Here is an 18,426-nt window from a genome sequence, read left to right as displayed (position 1 = left end):
GCGAGCACGATGCATCGGGCATGAATGCATGGAGTGATGTGTGTGTAAGCCTCATGTAGGGGGGGCTGAGGGGTCCTGGGCGGAGTGCTGCACGTATGGTGGTCAATGTATGTGCATAAGGGGATGGGAGGGATATGTTGAGCCATGAGTATGACAGTCCGGATGGTATGAATAATACCTTGTATTTTCTTCTGCAGGTCAGCGCCCATCAAAAAAAGGGTATTTGGCATGCCATCGCCAAGGAGGTGCGGCCCCTTGGGGTCTTTGACAGGTGGAGCTCCCACTGCTGCAAACGGTGGGAGGGCCTGTGCCGCTGGGTAAGGAAGACGGTGGAGGCCCAGCAGGGGCTGGCTTCCCAACGAGGAAGGAGTACCCCTCATACCCTGACCCCCCTGATGTTCTGCAACCTGGTGGTGGCCTATCCAGAGTTGGATGGGCGCTTGAAGGCATCACAGCAGCCACAAGGGGATGAGTACAGATTCAGATTCATGACTTTACGAGTGTCAAGGTGTTACCTGGGTGGGGGATGTGGGCTGTGGGTGCCCTTAGGCCAGGGCGAACATGCCAGGGTAGGTTCTATGATGTGCAGCCTTAGATGCACTCCAACACCAATAATGTTAGTGGGCATCTACTACTGGGCAGGGTCCTGTGGGTTTCAGGTGTGCAGATAATGATGTTAGGCATTGTACCCCATGGCCTGGTACTAGCATTGTAACTGGTAGTGCATGACCTAGTGCATAGGGCTGTTCTCTGTGAGTTGTGTATGCCAACGGTAGTGTTGTTGCTGGCATTGACCAAGTGTATCCTCTGTCTCTTCCCCCCTTTTTGTTTTGTCACCCTGTCCTTGTGTGCATCAGCATCATCTGTCGGAGGAGCAGAGGCACCAGCGACGGAGGGAGCTGCATCCCACATGGGCCTGAAGGCCGAATTCACTGACAGTGAGGGCACCAGTGGGACAGAGGGCAAGGGGAGCACCACGACAGAGACAGGAGGGGACAGTACCGACAGCGACTCCTCCTCCAATGGAAGCTCCCTGGCTGTGGCAGACACCTCTGTGCCCACCCCAACTACAGCTACAGCCGCCACCCCTGTACAAGCACTGCCCTCCCAGCAGCTCCTCAGCGTGTTTCCTGTGCCCGCTCAACCAGGAGGCCGGGAATCTCCTTTGCCCCAGGCACCTCAGGCCCTGCCCTAGTCAGCCCTGCTGCCCTTAGTGAGGCGGCTATTAACTCCTGAGATCCCCCTCTGTTGGGCAGTCAGCCATACTGAATGCCATCCAGGGTCTAGCAGGGAATTAGCAACAAACAAATGCATACCTGGAGGGCATTCACTCTGGCATGGCGGCCCAACAGAGAGCATTCCAGGCTCTGGACAAGTCACTGATGGCAGCCATTGTCCCTGTCGCCAGCCTCCCCCCTGCCCTCTCCAGCTTCCTCTACCCAGTCCCAATCCCCTCAACCTCAGCCTACCCAAGAACACCTTCAAACCTGCATGCACCCAAATCAACACACAGAAGTGGCTCAGGCAAACACACGCACCACACTTCATCCCACAGGCAGTCACACAAGCACCATCCAGATACAGTAACATCCACTGCCTCCACTGTGTCCCCCTCCTCCTCGTTGTCCACCTCCCCCCGGTAGCGTCTCCACTCACACCTGCATGCACTACATCCTCATCCACTACCTCCATCACCAGCACACCTATCACAACACGCCCCTCACTGGCAGTCACCACCCCCACATCCATGCACACGTCCCCTGTGTCCTCTCCCACTGTGTCTGTGCCCCCTCCTCCCAAAATTCACTAACGCAGGCACTCAGACACCCAACAGCCATCCACCTCACAACAGCATCCAGCCCATGCACCTGCACCCACACACAGCAGACAGACACCTCCTACAACCACTCCCTCTTCCTCCACTCCCAAACCTTCACCCTCTTCCCACCCCAGTGTCTCTAATAAGCTTTTCCTCACCACCATTGACATATTCCCTGCCCCTCCCCCCGTCCTTCACTATGGGCCAGGGTGGCCAGAACCCAGCCCAGCACCTCAGCCACCTAGTCCACGGCAACTGTAGTTTCTGCAGCTACTGCAGGTGTGAGAGGCTCCAAGGAAGCAACCATCCGAACAGCCAGTGTGCCTGCACCACCTGCCAAGGGCAAGAAGGGAACACCATCCTGCAAGGGGAAGGAGGCACCACCTACCAGCAAGGGGAAGGAGGCACCACCAGCCAGCAAGGGCAGGAAGGGAACACCAGCTGGCAGAAGCAACGGGGCACCACCATCTGCGAAGGGCAGGAAGGGGCACACAACACCATCCATGGCACTGCAGCCTCGGGCTGGAGCCTACCCCCACCACTTGCAGCACCACCACCTGCACTGCGGCCAGCACTTTCCCCTGCCCCGCCGCCAGCACCGCCACCTGCACCACCAGCAGCACCACTGCCAGCAGCAGCAGTCCCAGTGGGCAGCCGTCCAAGGCTGCAGAGGAAGGGGTGTAGCCAACCCCCACCACTGACAGCACTGCTACCTGCACTGTGGCCAGCGCCGCCAGCACCGCCACCTGCACCGCCAGCAGCAGCAGCCCCAGTGGGCAGTTTTCTGAGGCTGCGGGGGAAGGGCTGGAGCCTACCCCCACCACTGACAGCCCCGCCACCTGCACCGGAAGTGACATCCACTGAGCAGCAGTCACCGCCGGCGTGCTGTGTGAAGTCGGGACTACATGGGCTGCAGTGCATCCTGGCCCCTGCAACACCTGTAGGTGTGACACACAGGTGAGAGACTGTGACCTTGCACCATCCAGGATGAAGCACACTGGGCACAATGCCCCCTCCAGAACCAGTCGAAGAAGGCATCCACTCACCCCCTCCCTGGCAGGATGAAGCACACTTGGCACAAAGCCCCCTCCAGAACCAGTGGAAGAAGGCATCCACTCACCCACTCCTTGGCAGGATGAAGCACACTGGGCACAATGTCCCCTCCAGAACCAGTGGAAGAAGGCATCCACTCACCCCCTCCTTGGCAGGATGAAGCACACTGGGCACAAAGCCCCCTCCAGAACCAGTGGAAGAAGGCAACCCACTCCAGAGACTGTCACTATGCACTCCCCAGGACCAAGCAGTGGGCAACCCACCCACTAAAGAGACTGTGGCCTTGCACTCCCCAGGACCAAACAGTGGGCAAACCACCCACTTGAGAGACTGTGGCTTTGCACTCCCCAGGACCAAGCATGGGCAAACCACCCACTAGAGAGACTGTGGCCTTGCACTCCCCAGGACCAAGCAGTGGGCAAACCACCCACTTGAGAGACTGTGGCCTTGCACTCCCCAGGACATCACAGGGGGCATGTAGCCCCCTCCAGGAGCAATGGCGTCGTACCATCTTCCGGCTGAGGTACCCCCCCATTCCCTGTCCCTCTGAGGTGCCTGTGTGTTTTCGACCTGATGCCCCTGCAGTGTTCTCTCCGTATTGAGGCAGGAGTCAAGTGTGGCCTTGGCCTATGTGTTATGGTCCCGTGGGCCATGGACATTTTGGAGTGGGCATTGTCCCTCCTTTTGTATATATTGTACATACTGTTTATTGGTTTAAGGACATATTTATCTTAAATTGTACTATTACACTAATTTTTCTCCATTCCTTTTGTCCTTGCGTTATTCCTGAGGGTTACGGGGTGTATATGTGATGTTGTTGCATCTGTTTGTGTGTATGGTGTTGGGGATGAGGGTGGGGGTGGGGGTGTTGAGTCTTGCATGTGTGTGTCACTCTCTTCCCCCCCCCTTGTGTGCTAGGTGCAATACTCACCGTGGTTGTCCTAGCCGGTTTTCGTGTTCCTGGGGCATGAGGAGGTGCACCAGCATTGGGAAAATGTGCAGTCGGGCTCCATGGCGTCGTGGGTCTTCCTTGAGTGTCGAGAGATGAGTCGATTTCCTTCAGTGTACTGTTTCCGCCGTGCTTTTGATGGCGTTGGTACTGCCCCGGAAAAGGTGGCGGATTGGCCTCTTGTAATAGTGTGGGTGGTACATTGTTTTCCGGCTGGCTGTTGGTGGTTACCGCCGCGGTGCTTGTTGCTAACCCAGTGGCGGTCGGAGTGTTAAAGTGGCAGTCTGTGCTGGTGGTTTCCGCTGTGGTCATAATTCCATTTTTTTACCGCCAGCCTCTTGGCGGTATTACCGTCGCTTTATCACCGACCGCCAGGGTTGTAATGAGGGCCTTACTGTGCTGTATCGTCCTAGTTATTGCAATACATGCTTTATTATCTAAGATGCAGTTACTTCAATAAAACCTTATTGAACTACACTCTGCCTCTGATTGTCCTTGCATATGAGAGACTAATGTAACCTAGAGAAACGGATGAGATCTGAGTCAACATGATTCCCCTGAGGAGTCATGTATGTCATGCACCCAGTTGCCCGAATCATCCCTGCTCTTGGGTGGAGATGAGGCATTGCTAGTTAGCCGGAACAAACCCGGATTAGGCCGACAGGTGTCACATGGTGCGGGATCAGACTCATTCCCCCACAGTACAGGTGATTCTGCAGCCCAAATCCTGTTGTCTTATTAGGATAATGAGAACCAATGCGACACCATCAGACTGGAAGGTGGGATATCTGATCAAGATCCCCAAGAAAAGTGACATGAGTAATTGCACAAACTACATGGGGAAAACTCTTCTAGCAACCACAGGCAAAGTGTTCAACAAAGTCATCCTGAACAGAATGAAGGAACAAGTTGATGCTCCATTGTGAGACCAGAAAGCTGGCTTCTATGAAGTTAGATCCTGTGCAGACCAGCTTGCAACACTGTGCATCATCACTGAGCAGTTACTGGAATGGAACTCCCTCCTCTATGTGAACTATGAGAAGGCATTCAACACTGTGGGCAGGGAGACCCTTTGAAAACTCCTCCACCACTACAGTGCGCCTGATAGAGTCGGGGAAATTTTCAGGAACTCTTACGAGGGAATGACATGCAAGATAGTCAATAAAGGGCACTCATGGAAGCCTTCTTAATGAGGACCGGAGTCTGCCTGGGTTGTTTGCTCTTACCTTCCCCTGTCCTGCTGTCCATAAAATATATCTTGAAGACATCCACAGCAAGGAGAAGGAGATTCAGTGGACACCTTGGACGCAGCTCGATGACCTGGACTTTGCAGACAACCTGGCCAAACTCTCCCATACCCATCTGCAGATGCAAGAGAAGACCAACAAAGAGGCAGCCACATCAGCACATCTTGGCCTCAACATCTACAGGGGAGGAACCAAGATCATAAAGGCTAACACAGCCAGCACAACTGCAGTTGCTCTTGCAGGCGATGCACTGGAAGAGGCTTAGGCCTTCACCTACCTGGGCAGTGTCATAGACAAGCAGGGGGGCACAGACACCAATGTCAAGGCAAAAATCAACAACGCAAGGGCTGCCTTCATTCAGCTAAAGAAGATCTGGAACTCCAAGGACCTAATCCTGCAAACCAAGATCAGACTCTTTAACTGTAATGCAAACTCAGCCCTTCTGTATAGAGCATAAACTCAGAGGATAACAGTGCACCACCAACAAAGTCCAGGTCTTCATCAACATCTGTCTGAGGAAAATCCTCCAAATTCACTGGCCAAACACCATCTGTAACAATGACCTTTGGCAGCAGACTTTCCAACTCCCTGCTCAAAAAGAAATCATGAAAAGACGCTGGGGCTGCATAGATCACATCCTCCACAAGCCTGCATCAAACACCACCAGGAAAGCTCTCGCCTGGAACTCGCAAGGTAAAAGGAAAAGAGGAAGGCCAAGAAACATGTGGCGTGAAGTCCTTGAGGCTGACTGCAAGGAGATGGGTAACACTGCAATATATGGCAAGTACCCATCCCAGTGGTCTTAGGGATACTTTAGGAGTGACTTAATAATCTATAAAAGTACATTTTCCTGCATGGCAAAGCCACTTTTCCTTTGTGTGTGTGACCGCTGTGATTTTAAACTGTGACCCATCTAGAAGACAGTGAAGCTCTTGGCAGTCATATAATGTTTGCCATATGTGGATAGTAGAAATACACAACACCGCCTACATATGACTTTTAACTTCCAGCCACTGGTTCTGTCTCTGCACCATCTACCATGGTCTTACAGGAAGGTTAAATAGACCAAATGGGCGAAAATCATTTTTAATAATACAATTTAAGGGCCAGTGCACAAAAGCTGTGGCACATCATAGCAATGTTACAGTTCACAAAGTTACAGCAACAGTATTAAAAGCATCCAGAAAAATAAATAATGTCCAGAGTGACCAGGCAGAAGAGAGACTCATCTACTGTAGAAATCATACTTATATAGGATGTCAGCAATAGGGAACATATATCTATTTCCTATATGATTAGATCTCTAGTGTAACAAATGGAAATTTTACTAGGTACATTTTAGAAACATATTTTACAAAGTGGATAATCCTAACTTTGAAAATGCTTCTTCATTGTCAATGTTATTGGTGTTGTTGTGTAGAGTAGTGAGTGGGAGAATGACAAAATAAGTCAAAAGTGGTTGAGTGGTAATTGGATGCATGGGTGGATGAACTGGTGAGTGTATAGATAATGAATGGATGAATACATGGGTACATGGATGGATAAATGAATGGGTGAATGCATGGAAGATGAGTGAGCAGAAGTGACTGGTATAGAGAAGGGCCTAATGACACCAACGGAATATCAAACACCACCAGCATGGGGTTGTTGGCCACCAATAAAAGCACTCGTCATCTTTTTCATCCATTCAACCTTTCAAGAAATCACCTAATCATCCAGTCATGTGTTCATCTTTTCATCCAATAACTCACTCACTGATTCATCTGTGGACATATACACTAATAGACATATTTATCAAGACCTTGTGCCAAGCAAAGTGGCACAAGGGCAATGCAAAACCTGAGTGCAATTTATCAAGCCATGCAGGGGCATCATGCATGACCCTGCATGCTTGATAAAACTGGAGTAAATCAAGGCAGAGAAATTTGTTGCTTTGCAACACTCTGCCCCAGGGAGGCGTTGCATGGGTGTAGTGTGGGTGTGGTGCATTTTCAGATTTGCCATTAGTGACAGACTTAGGTTTGCATCAAAATGCTACACCTCCCCAGGGGAGGCATAACAAGGAGAAATATCCTCTTTTCTCATCATTTATTCCTCTTTCTATGTGTGCCACATTCTGCAGCACATATAGAAAAAGGAAAATGCCTCTCATGATTGTTTTAGTACAGGGCGTTATCCCTTCCTGCAAAAAAATAAAATAATCCTGCTTACAACACAGGCACCCTTGCACCTAGGCAGCCAAAAAGTGTGGTAGCACTTTAAAAGGACAGGAATACACCACATGATTTTAAATACTGCACATTCCTGTCCTTTCCCTTTCAGAAATTAAGTTTCACTACTAATGGATGAATCAATTTATGATTTTTTCCTACTAGTTTACCATATGTATATTTTTGGATACCAATTACTAGCAGTATTATTGTAGCTCTCGCTTTTACAATGTGCAATATGTATGGTCAGATTATGGGGCTCATTCTGAGCGCCCGCCGGCCCAGAGGAAATGCCCCTGCAACGAGGACGCCGGCTCAGAATTGAGCCGGCGTAGTTGCAGGGGTGCGACGGGTGCAGTTTGCACCCGTCGCGTATTTCAGTGTCTGCATTGCAGACACTGAAATACACAGTGGGGCCCTCTTACGGGGGCCCCTGCAGTGCCCATGCCATTGGCATGGGCACTGCAGGGGCCCCCAGGGGCCCGCAGCACCCGCTACCACCATCCTGTTCCTGGCGGGAGACCCGCCAGGAACAGGATGGCGGTAGGGGGTGTCAGAATCCCCATGGCTGCGGAGCGCGCTCCGCAGCCATGGAGGATTCCCCCGAGCAGCGGGAAGTCGGCGGGAGACCGCCGACTTTCCGCTTCTGACCGCGGCTGAACCGCCGCGGTCAGAATGCTCGTGGGAGCACCGCCAGCCTGTTGGCGGTGCTCCCGTGGTCGGTGGCCCTGGCGGCCACCGGCCGCCAGGGTCAGAATGACCCCCTATATGTAGTTCCCTAAGGATCATCTGTTGCATTTGCTCTGCCATGTTGTTCTTCTAAAAACAGGCTCAATAATATGTCTATTTTCAAAGGAAAATATAATGTTTCTCAGTGGTATTTTCTCCTAGTCACATCATACCCACATGTGTACATGTTGCAAATGTGTGTTCATCTCATCTTCAATATAGTCATTGAAAGTGATCAGTGTAACTCACTTTTCAAGCAAGTATTGTCTATGGTGTCAACAGATAACTACAATTACCATGATGCTTTGCTTGTGGACCTGAAAAACAATAGTGCAATGTAATGTTCCACTGTCTTTTTCTTCCATATGTACACACATTTAAAAAACGAGTGCATTTGACAGTCACCATGTCATGCTGTGGATTAAAATGTCACTTCTTGTGTATCTCAACAGTGTTGACATCTGCTCATAGCTACATTGAATTAATGAACCTGCTTCCATAATTCATTGTCTCTTGAATCCAAAATTTCCAAAAATGTGTTGTTGCATGCTAAATAGAAGAGAAGTAGAAGCCACAGATAAGTTAATTTGCATTGTCCATATGTTGACCAATTACAGTTTTAAGTGTAATATGATCTACTTTAAATCCAATGTATTGCAACCAGCTAGGCATTGGAATGTGTTGGGTTGAATGTCTGTCACATGTAACCTACAAATCTGAAATAACATTTTTGCATTTCAGGACATCTCTATGAGGTCAGCACTGGATTTGTCATCTGAGTAAATCAGGCTGCATTTGTAAAATAATGAAAATCACCCAAAGGCCTAATTAGTCTATCACTCTCTTTCTAGTTTTTATGTTGGCCCTTTTGTAGACAAAGACACATAAAATGTAAAAACTATGGGGGTCATTACAACATCGGCAGTAAAAGCTGCTTACCGCCGTGCAGAAGACCGCCAATACACCGCCGCGGCTGCGGAATTCCGCCACAGCTATTATGACCTACATCTCGGAATCCGCCGAAATTCAGACACCCACACAAGTCCGCCACAACAAAGGTCAGTGATAAACTGGTGAAAACAAATCCTCCACTGTCACGCCAACAGAAACACGCCCATGCTATTACGACACACGAATCCACACAGCGGTCTTTCAACGCGGTATTCCATTGGCGGTACACACCGCCGCGCTCAAAATACACACACATCTCCAAAACACCGCCACATTGGACAATTCCAAATACACACACCTGATACACATACAAACACCAGTTCCACACACCCATTACAATGTAAAACACACACCCACATCACCCACAAACCCCTACGAGCAAAAATTAGAGACGAAGACGACAGAGAAAGAGCATAGCAATAGACAACCCCACCACACAGAGGCACACAACACCATCACCCACACAACATCCACGCACAAAACACCACACACCACTACACATCACCACACTCATCACCACATACACCACCCCACACATCACCTACACCACCCCATGGCACGCCAAAGACACCCCAGGTTTTCGGAGGAGGAGCTCAGGGTTATGGTGGAGGAAATCGTACGGGTAGAGGCACAGCTATTTGGATCACAGGTGCAGCACACCTCCATAGCTAGGAAGATGGAGCTATGGCGAAGAATCGTCGACAGGGTAAACGCAGTGGGACAGCACCCAAGAAATCGGGAGGACATCAGGAAGAGGTGGAACGACCTACGGGGGAAGGTGCGTTCCGTGGTCTCCAGGCACAACATCGCGATTCAGCGGACTGGCGGCGGACCCCCACCTCCTCCCCCACAACTAACAAAATGGGAAGAGCAAGTCTTGACCATTATGCACCCAGAGGGCCTCGGAGGAGTCGGTGGAGGAATGGACACTGGTAAGTCAAATCTTAACTATCATATCCCCCACCCTACCTGCATGCTATCACACACCCCCTCCCTCACCCCCTCCCCTATCACTCCAACTCCTCACTAATGTACTAATAACACAAACCACCCATCCCAACACCAAGCCCTGCATGACACAACAAAGCATGGACACCCCTCACTAAAGCATGCCCACTGCACATACCCATAACAACCCCTAACCATCATCACACAAGCCCCCACACAGGAAAGCTAGCACTGGGGTACACGCTCACCCACCCATTGCACACCATGACACACACACATGCAATGTCGTTGCAGGACCACTACCTAACGTTACCAGACAGGAGGGTCAAGATATCTCTACCCCACCCCCAGAAGAGGCCCACAGTGATGACAGCAGCTCTGGCCAACTGGATCAAGATGACCAGCCCGGACCATCGTGGGCCTCGGGACAGTCGGTTCCCCTCGCACAGGTACAGCCCAACACTGACCTTCCACCCTCTGGTAACACCAGCACAGCACCCACCCAGCGGGCCCATACCTCCGTTCCCAGGACATGTCAATCAGCTGTGTGTCCACCACTACAGGGAACCCAGGATAACCCACCACCCCAACAACAACAGGGACCTGGGGGCAGTGGTAGTGGGCACACGGTCCAGGGGACGGAGGCCCAGGAACACAGGGGAACTGGGAGGGCTGCTGTGCGACAGGGGGTGGACAGGCCAAGAGAACCCACTCTCCACGAGGCCCTCTCCTCCATCATGGGAGCATACCACCACTCCCAGGAGACGATGGCGACGGTCCTGGCAAAGTTTCAGCGCATGCAGGACGAACTGTATTTGGGGTTCAGGGAGGAGCTCAGAACCATCAGCTCCACCCTGGGCACCATAGTAGGGGTGCTGAAGGATATACAGAAGACCATGAGGGACACCGTGGCACTCCAAGGGGCCCCTGACACTAGCCTGGACGATGAACTGCCCACCACCTCTGCCGGCGCTAGTGGACAGGACGCCCCGCCACAGGACCACCACACCAGCACCCCACCCCCTGCAGACGGAGAACCACCCCGCAAGCGGTCCCTGATATCCAGGAACAGGACAGAGCAAGATGGCAAGACCCCCGCCAGGAAATGAGACCACCCTGATTGTCATCCCACTGTCCCACTTTGTGACCCTGTCCAGATTGGAACTGTTCCAGCTCCACTTCCTATGCCCATATGGGCAGTGCACCTGTGAGACTAATAGACTGGACTCTGCCATGGACATTCCTCCACCATCACCATTTTGCCACCCCCTCCAATAATTAGCACTTCAATAAACACCCTTGAACCACAAAACAATCTGGAGTCAGTCTGTGATTTTGAGAATGTGTATTAGCTATGACAATGACAAAATCCGTTCGAAAATGTAATGTCAACATACCTATGTCACACATCACAAGCCCATGAAGGATGCAAGCAGATGACACACGTTGGTAACCACACCTGTGAAACCGTAATGGAAATGTACCACTCAGTTAGCATATACTGCTTCAAACTGACAGACAGGATAGAAGTAGAAGTGTGAAAGTAAATGTAATAGTAAAAAAATGTGTTCTCACCTGTGTGTCACTGGAAATATTGCTGTATGACAGAGTCCCTGTTATTAATGTCTTCTTCCTCTGCTTCCTCCTCATCACTGTCCACAGGCTCCACAGCTGCCACAACACCGTCATCGGGACCATCCTCCTGCAGAAAAGGCACCTGGCGTCGCAAAGCAAGATTGTGAAGCATCGAGAAGGCGATGATGATCTGGCACACCTTCCTTGGTGAGTAGAATGGGGAACCACCTGTCATATGCAGGCACCTGAACCTGGCCTTCAGGAGGCAGAAGGTGCGTTCGATCACCCTCCTAGTCCGCCCATGGGCCTCATTGTAGCGTTCCTCTGCCCTGGTCCTGGGATTCCTCACTGGGGTCAATAGCCATGACAGGTTGGGGTAACCAGAGTCCCCTAATAGCCACACACGGTGCCTCTGGAGTTGACCCATCACATACGGGATGCTGCTATTCCACAGGATGTAGGCGTCATGCACTGAGCCAGGGAACATAGCATTTACCTGCGAGATGTACTGGTCTGCCAAACATACCATCTGTACATTCATCGAATGATAACTCTTCCGGTTCCTGTACACCTGTTCACTCCTGTGGGGGGGGACCAAAGCCACATGGGTCCCATCAATGGCACCTATGATGTTAGGGATATGTCCCAGGGCATAGAAGTCACCTTTAACTGTAGCCAAATCCTCCACCTGAGGGAAAACGATGTAGCTCCTCACGTGTTTCAGCAGGGCAGACAACACTCTGGACAACACATTGGAAAACATAGCCTGGGACATCCCTGATGCCATGGCCACTGTTGTTTGAAATGACCCACTTGCAAGGAAATGGAGTACTGACAGCACCTGCACTTCAGGGGAGATTCCTGTGGGATGGTGGATTGGTGATATCAGATCTGGCTCCAACTGGGTACACAGTTCCTGGATTGTGGCACGGTCAAACCTGTAGGTGATGATTAAATGTCGCTCCTCCATTGTCAACAGATCCACCAGCGGTCGGTACACCGGAGGATTCTGCCATCTCCTCACATGTCCCAGCTGACGGTGCCTAGGAAGGACAACAGCGACCACAGAGTCAAGCAACTCAGAGGTATATACCCACAGCTACACAGTACACGAAACATAATCCAAAAAGCTGTCTGTAAGTTTGTTGAGTCCAGGCCTAGGTATGTGTGACGCAGTTGTAAATGAAGCCATGTGGGCCCCTGAAATGGCGGCTGCCTGACCTCTAAACTGGGACAATTGGATGTGAGGTAACTGCGCTGGCGTTGTACACCGTCACGGTAGGCGGTCGAAGACCGCAGCGCAATGCTGCATTGGTTAACATTGGACCCTATGGGTCCCAGGAGCCAATGACGAAGTGCACCGGCGGTGATGATACGCACCGCCGCGGACGTGACCGCCATTTTCTATCTGTTCACTCACTCGATACCTGACCTTCAACAGGAGAGGACCTACACTGCATGTGCTGCTGTGACCTCGGTCTGGAAGAGACAATGGCTCATGCGTCTGGGGAAAGGGCCCCTGCCTTCACTGCACAGGAGTTGGAGAAGCTTGTGGACGGGGTCCTCCCCCAGTACACGCTACTCTACGGTCCTCCAGACCAACAGGTGAGTACATAGGGTGCAAGTTGTATGGGCTATGCCTGGGTGGAGAGGGCTGGATGTAAGTAGGAAGGGGGCAGAGGTATGCGAGCATGAAGGAGTGTGAATACATGCACCACATGGCAAGGGCAGGGATGTGCGCCACTCACTTCGACGGTGCTGTTGCTAATGACTTCTCTTCTTCCCCTGTACATGTCATGTAGGTCAGCGCCCACCAGAAGAAGGATCCTGGGGGTCCACCAGAGACAGAGCACCCACTGCCGTAAAAGATGGGAGGACATTCGCCGCTGGAGCAAGAAGACGGCGGAGGCTCAGCTGGGATGGCCTCCCAATGTGGGAGGGGTGCCCGTCACACCATGACCCCCCTGATGTTCTGGATCCTGGCGGTGGCCTACCCTGAGTTGAATGGGCGCTTGAGGGCATCACAGCAGACACAAGGGGGTGAGTACACTCACATTCTGATGAATTTGCGGGCAGTGGAGGGGTCTGGGTGGGGAGGAGGGCTGTGGGTTTCCCTAGGCCAGGGCGAGTTCCGTAGACTAGGCCCCTCCAGAATGCAGGCCATGTGCCACTCCACCCCACCTCTGTAGAGTGCCAAGTACAGGTATACATGCCCCTGTGTCATCTATGTGGACAGATGACACTCATAGCCATGTAGGCCATATCCCAGGAACTGCATCTGTAGAGTCCAAGAGCACGGTGTAGTGCAGTGGGCTGCTGTGTCTGTATTGTCCGCCAACGGTAGCGGTAAGCCATGCACTCAACCTGTCTTTCTTCTGTTCCCCCCCTTTTTGTGCTCTCCCTGTTCTTTTGTGCATCAGCATCATCAGGCGGAGGTACAGTGGCACCAGAGCACGAGGGAGCTGCATCCCAGATGGCCATGGAGGGCCACACCACAGCCTCCGAATACACCAGTGGGACGGAGGGCGAAGGGAGCTTCACGTCGGTCACCGAATAAGCAGACAGCGACAAGGACTCGTCCTCCGATGGGAGCTCCTTTGTGGTGGCGGCACCATCTGTGCCCCCCACTTCTACAGGTACAGCCGCCACCCCCCCACCAGCACCGCCCTCCCAGCAGCCCCTCAGCGTGTGCCCTGTGCCCGCTCACCCATGAGGGTGGGCATCACCTTCGCCCCAGGCACCTCAACCCCTGCCCCTGTCACCCCTGCTGCCCTCAGTGAGGAGGCCATTGACCTCCTCAGGTCACTCACTATTGGGCAGTCTACCATTGTGAATGCCATCCATGGTGTAGAAAGGGAGTTGCAACAAAGTAATGCATTCCTGGAGGGCATTCATTCTGGTCAGGCTGCCCTTCATCGAACCCTGCAATCTCTGGCCTCAGCACTGATGGCAGCCATTGTCCCTGTCTCTAGCCTCCCCCCTCCAACTTCCTCCACCCAGACCCAATCCCCTGTACCCCAGCCTATCCCAAGCACACCATCAGACCAGCATGTACACACCTCAACACACAAAAGTGGCTCTGGCAAACATAGGCACCACACATCCCACAGGCACTCACACAAGCATCACCCACATACAGACACAGCAACATCCACTGCCTCCACTGTGTCCCCCTCCTCGTCGTCTCCCTCCTCCCTCCCAGTGTTGTCTACAATCTCACCTGCATGAACTACATCTACAGCCACTAGGACTCGCACCAGAACACCCAGCACCACACCCAGCTCACCTGCACTCACCACCCCCACTACCATTTACACGTCCCCTGTGTCCTCTCCCAGTGTGTCTGTGACGCCCCCTCCCAAAGTACACAAACGCAGGCACCCACACACCCAACATCCATCCACCTCACGACAGCCTCCAGAACATGCACCTGCACCCAAATCATCTAAAGTTACACCTCCTACAACCACCTCCTCTTCCTCCACTCCCAGATCCCCTCTAGCTACCCATCCCAGTGTTCGTCAGAAACTTTTCCTGAGCAACGTTGACCTCTTTCCCACCACCCCCACCCCTCCAAATCATAGGTCCCGTACTAGCACCTCAGCCAAAAAAAGTCAGGTTCCAGTGGTGCGTGTTAGAAGTATATGGAGTGCACCGGGCATCAGGGCAGCCAGTGTGACACGGGACCAAAGCACTGCCAGTCCACCCCCTGTAAAACACCAGAAGTTGGACAGTGCCCGACAGGAGAGGGTGAAGACTCCTGCCGGCAAAGCCGCTCACAAGGGTCCCGGGGGGAGTGCCGAGTCAGCTGTGACTCCTCACAAGGTGGTGAAGGGGCAGAAGAAGTCTCCAAAGTCTGGGAAGAGCAGCACGGCGGAGAAGGCCACCATCCTCCCCACTGGCCAGGACGCCACCACCAGCACTATCGTCACTGGTCCGGAGACCACCGCCAGAGTCAGTGCCCAGGAGGGCAGCACTGTCGTCACTGGTCCGGAGACCACCGCCAGAGTCAGTGCCCAGGAAGGCAGCACAATCGTCACTGGTCCGGAGACCACCGCCAGAGTCAGTGCCCAGGAGAGCAGCACAATCGTCACTGGTCCGGAGACCACCGCCAGAGTCAGTGCCCAGGAGGGCAGCACAATCGTCACTGGTCAGGAGACCACTGCCAACGTCAGTGCCCTGGAGGGCAGCACAATCGTCACTGGTCAGGAGACCACCGCTAGAGTCAGTACCCAGGAGTTGCAGCACAATCGTAACTGGTCAGGAGACCACCGCCAGCGTCAGTGCTCTGGAGGGCAGCACAATCGTCACTGGTCAGGAGACCACCGCCAGAAGACCACCGCCAGCGTCAGTGCCCAGGAGGACAGCACATTCGTCACTGGTCCGGAGACCACCGCCAGAGTCAGTGCCCAGGAGGGCAGCACAATCGTCACTGGTCCGGAGTCCACCGCCAGAGTCAGTGCCCAGGAGGGCAGCACAATCGTCACTGGTCCGGAGACCACCGCCAGAGTCTGTGCCCAGGAGGGCAGCACAATCGTCACTGGTCCGGAGACCACCGCCAGAGTCAGTGCCCAGGAGGGCAGCACAATCGTCACTGGTCAGGAGACCACCGCCAGCGTCAGTGCCCGGGAGGGCCCCGGCAGCCACAGCCCCGCTGGGCACTGAGGGACGTCATGCCACACACCGCTGCACAGGTCAGAGACAGCAAAGTCAAGCACCGCTGAACAGGGCAAAGACCGCCATGGCAAAGCACCGCTGAACAGGGCAAAGACCGCCATGGCAAGCACTGCTGAACAGGTCAGAGACAGCAAAGTCAAGCACTGCTAAACAGGGCAAAGACCGCCATGGCAAGCACCGCTGGACAGGTCAGAGACAGCAAAGTCAAGCACCGCTGAATAGGGCAAAGACCGCCATAGCAAGCACCGCTGAACAGGGCAAAGACCGCCAACTCAAGCATCGTTAGCCCATGTGCAGCTGGGACAGTGACGGAACTGGGACCGTCATGGGGAGCGTGATGCACTCTGGGCACCAGTTCCCCTCCAGAACCAGTGGAGAACTGCATCCACTACCTGAATCCTTCACAGGATGAACCACTCTGGGCACCAGTCCCCCTCCAGAACCAGTAGAGAACTGCATCCACTACCTGAATCCTTCACAGGATGAAGACTCTGGGCACCAGTCCCCCTCCAGAACCAGTGGAGAACTGCATCCACTACCTGAATCCTTCACAGGATGAATCACTCTGGGCACCAGTCCCCCTCCGGAACCAGTGGAGAACTGCATCCACTACCTGAACCCTTCACAGGATGAAGCACTCTGGGCAGCAGTCCCCCTCCAGAACCTGTGGAGACATGCATCGACTTGAGGGTCTGTGGCTTTGCACTCCCCAGGATGGAACAGTGGGCAAACCAACCACTGTAGAGACTTGAGAGACAGTGGCTTTGCACTCCCCAGGATGGTACAGTGGGCAAACCAACCACTGTAGAGACTTGAGAGACTGTGGCTTTGCACTCCCCAGGATGGTACAGTGGGCAAACCAACCGCTGTAGAGACTTGAGAGACTGTGGCTTTGCACTCCCCAGGATGGAACAGTGGGCAAACCAACCACTGTAGAGACTTGAGAGACTGTGGCTTTGCACTCCCCAGGATGGTACAGTGGGCAAACCAACCACTGTAGAGACTTGAGAGACTGTGGCTTTGCACTCCCCAGGATGGAACAGTGAGGAAACCAACCACTGTAGAGACTTGAGAGACTGTGGCTTTGCACTCCCCAGGATTGATCACTGGGCATGGAGCCCCGTTGTGGATCTGGCGTCGTGCACTCATCCGGCTGATGTGACCCCCCTTCCCTTCCCCCTGAGGTGCCTGCTGTATTTCTATCTGATGCCCCTGCAGTGTTCTCTCCGTTTGTGGACAGGTATCTAGTGTGGGCCTCGCCCATGCATTGTGGGCCCAGTGGTCCACGGACATTGAAATGTGCATACCTGCACTACTAATCGTGATGTATATATTTTGAATGTGTATACATTTCTTCATATATGAGCTTACTGTATTTGGATTACAATGGTTCAAGTAATTTGGTTTTGTCGTTGCATTCTTCCGGGCGGTTGTGGGTTGTTCCTGTGATGTTTGGAAATGCATTGGTGTGTGTGTTGTAGTGTGCGAGGGTCGGGTTGAGGGTGGGGGTGTTGCGTGTGTGTGTCCCTGACTTTTGCCTCCCCTATGTCGTAGGTGCAGTACTCACCGTTGTCTTCGGCGCCGCCGTTGCTGGTGTTCGTAGAGGAGCAGGTAGACAAGCACAGGGAGTATTTGGAGTTCGGGCTCCATTGTGGCCTCCTTCCTTGTGGAGTGTGTTCAGGTGAGCGTTTTCCCATTGCAAAAGCTGTTTCCGCCATGTTTTTATCCACGGTGAATCCGCCCCGGAAAAGGTGGCGGATTGGTGTGTTGTAATACTATGGGCGGTACTTTGTCTTCCGCCTGTCTGTTGGCGGTGACCGCCACGCTGCTTGTCTGTACCGCCATGGCGGTCGGAGTGTTAAAGTGTCTGTCTATGTTGGCGGTTTCCGCCACGGTCATAATTCCCTTTTTTTCCGCCGGCCTGTTTGCGGTATTACCGCAGCTTTAACACCGTCCACCAGGGTTGTAATGACCCCCTATATGTTAATTATATATTCTCTGCAACCTTCACAGGTGCAAACATCCGGCCCAGTGGACCACCGTCTGGCAGCCAAGATACCTCCACTCCAGCCCAGGAACAAGCCTTCAGTGAGGAATCCACTGCTGTAATTTCGGATGATCAGAAGCCATCTCGTCCATCTGGTCTGTCATTTTGTTTTTAGCTCTACTTCCAGATTTTATTTGTTTACTTCATATTTTTTGATTCACCTTACTGTTATTTTGTGTCAATCAAATAAATGTTAGGGACACAGCCTAAAAGACTCTTGT

Source organism: Pleurodeles waltl, chromosome 5 (assembly GCF_031143425.1).
Source record: "Pleurodeles waltl isolate 20211129_DDA chromosome 5, aPleWal1.hap1.20221129, whole genome shotgun sequence".
NCBI classification, from domain to species: domain Eukaryota; kingdom Metazoa; phylum Chordata; class Amphibia; order Caudata; family Salamandridae; genus Pleurodeles; species Pleurodeles waltl.
This window is presented reverse-complemented; position numbering follows the sequence as displayed.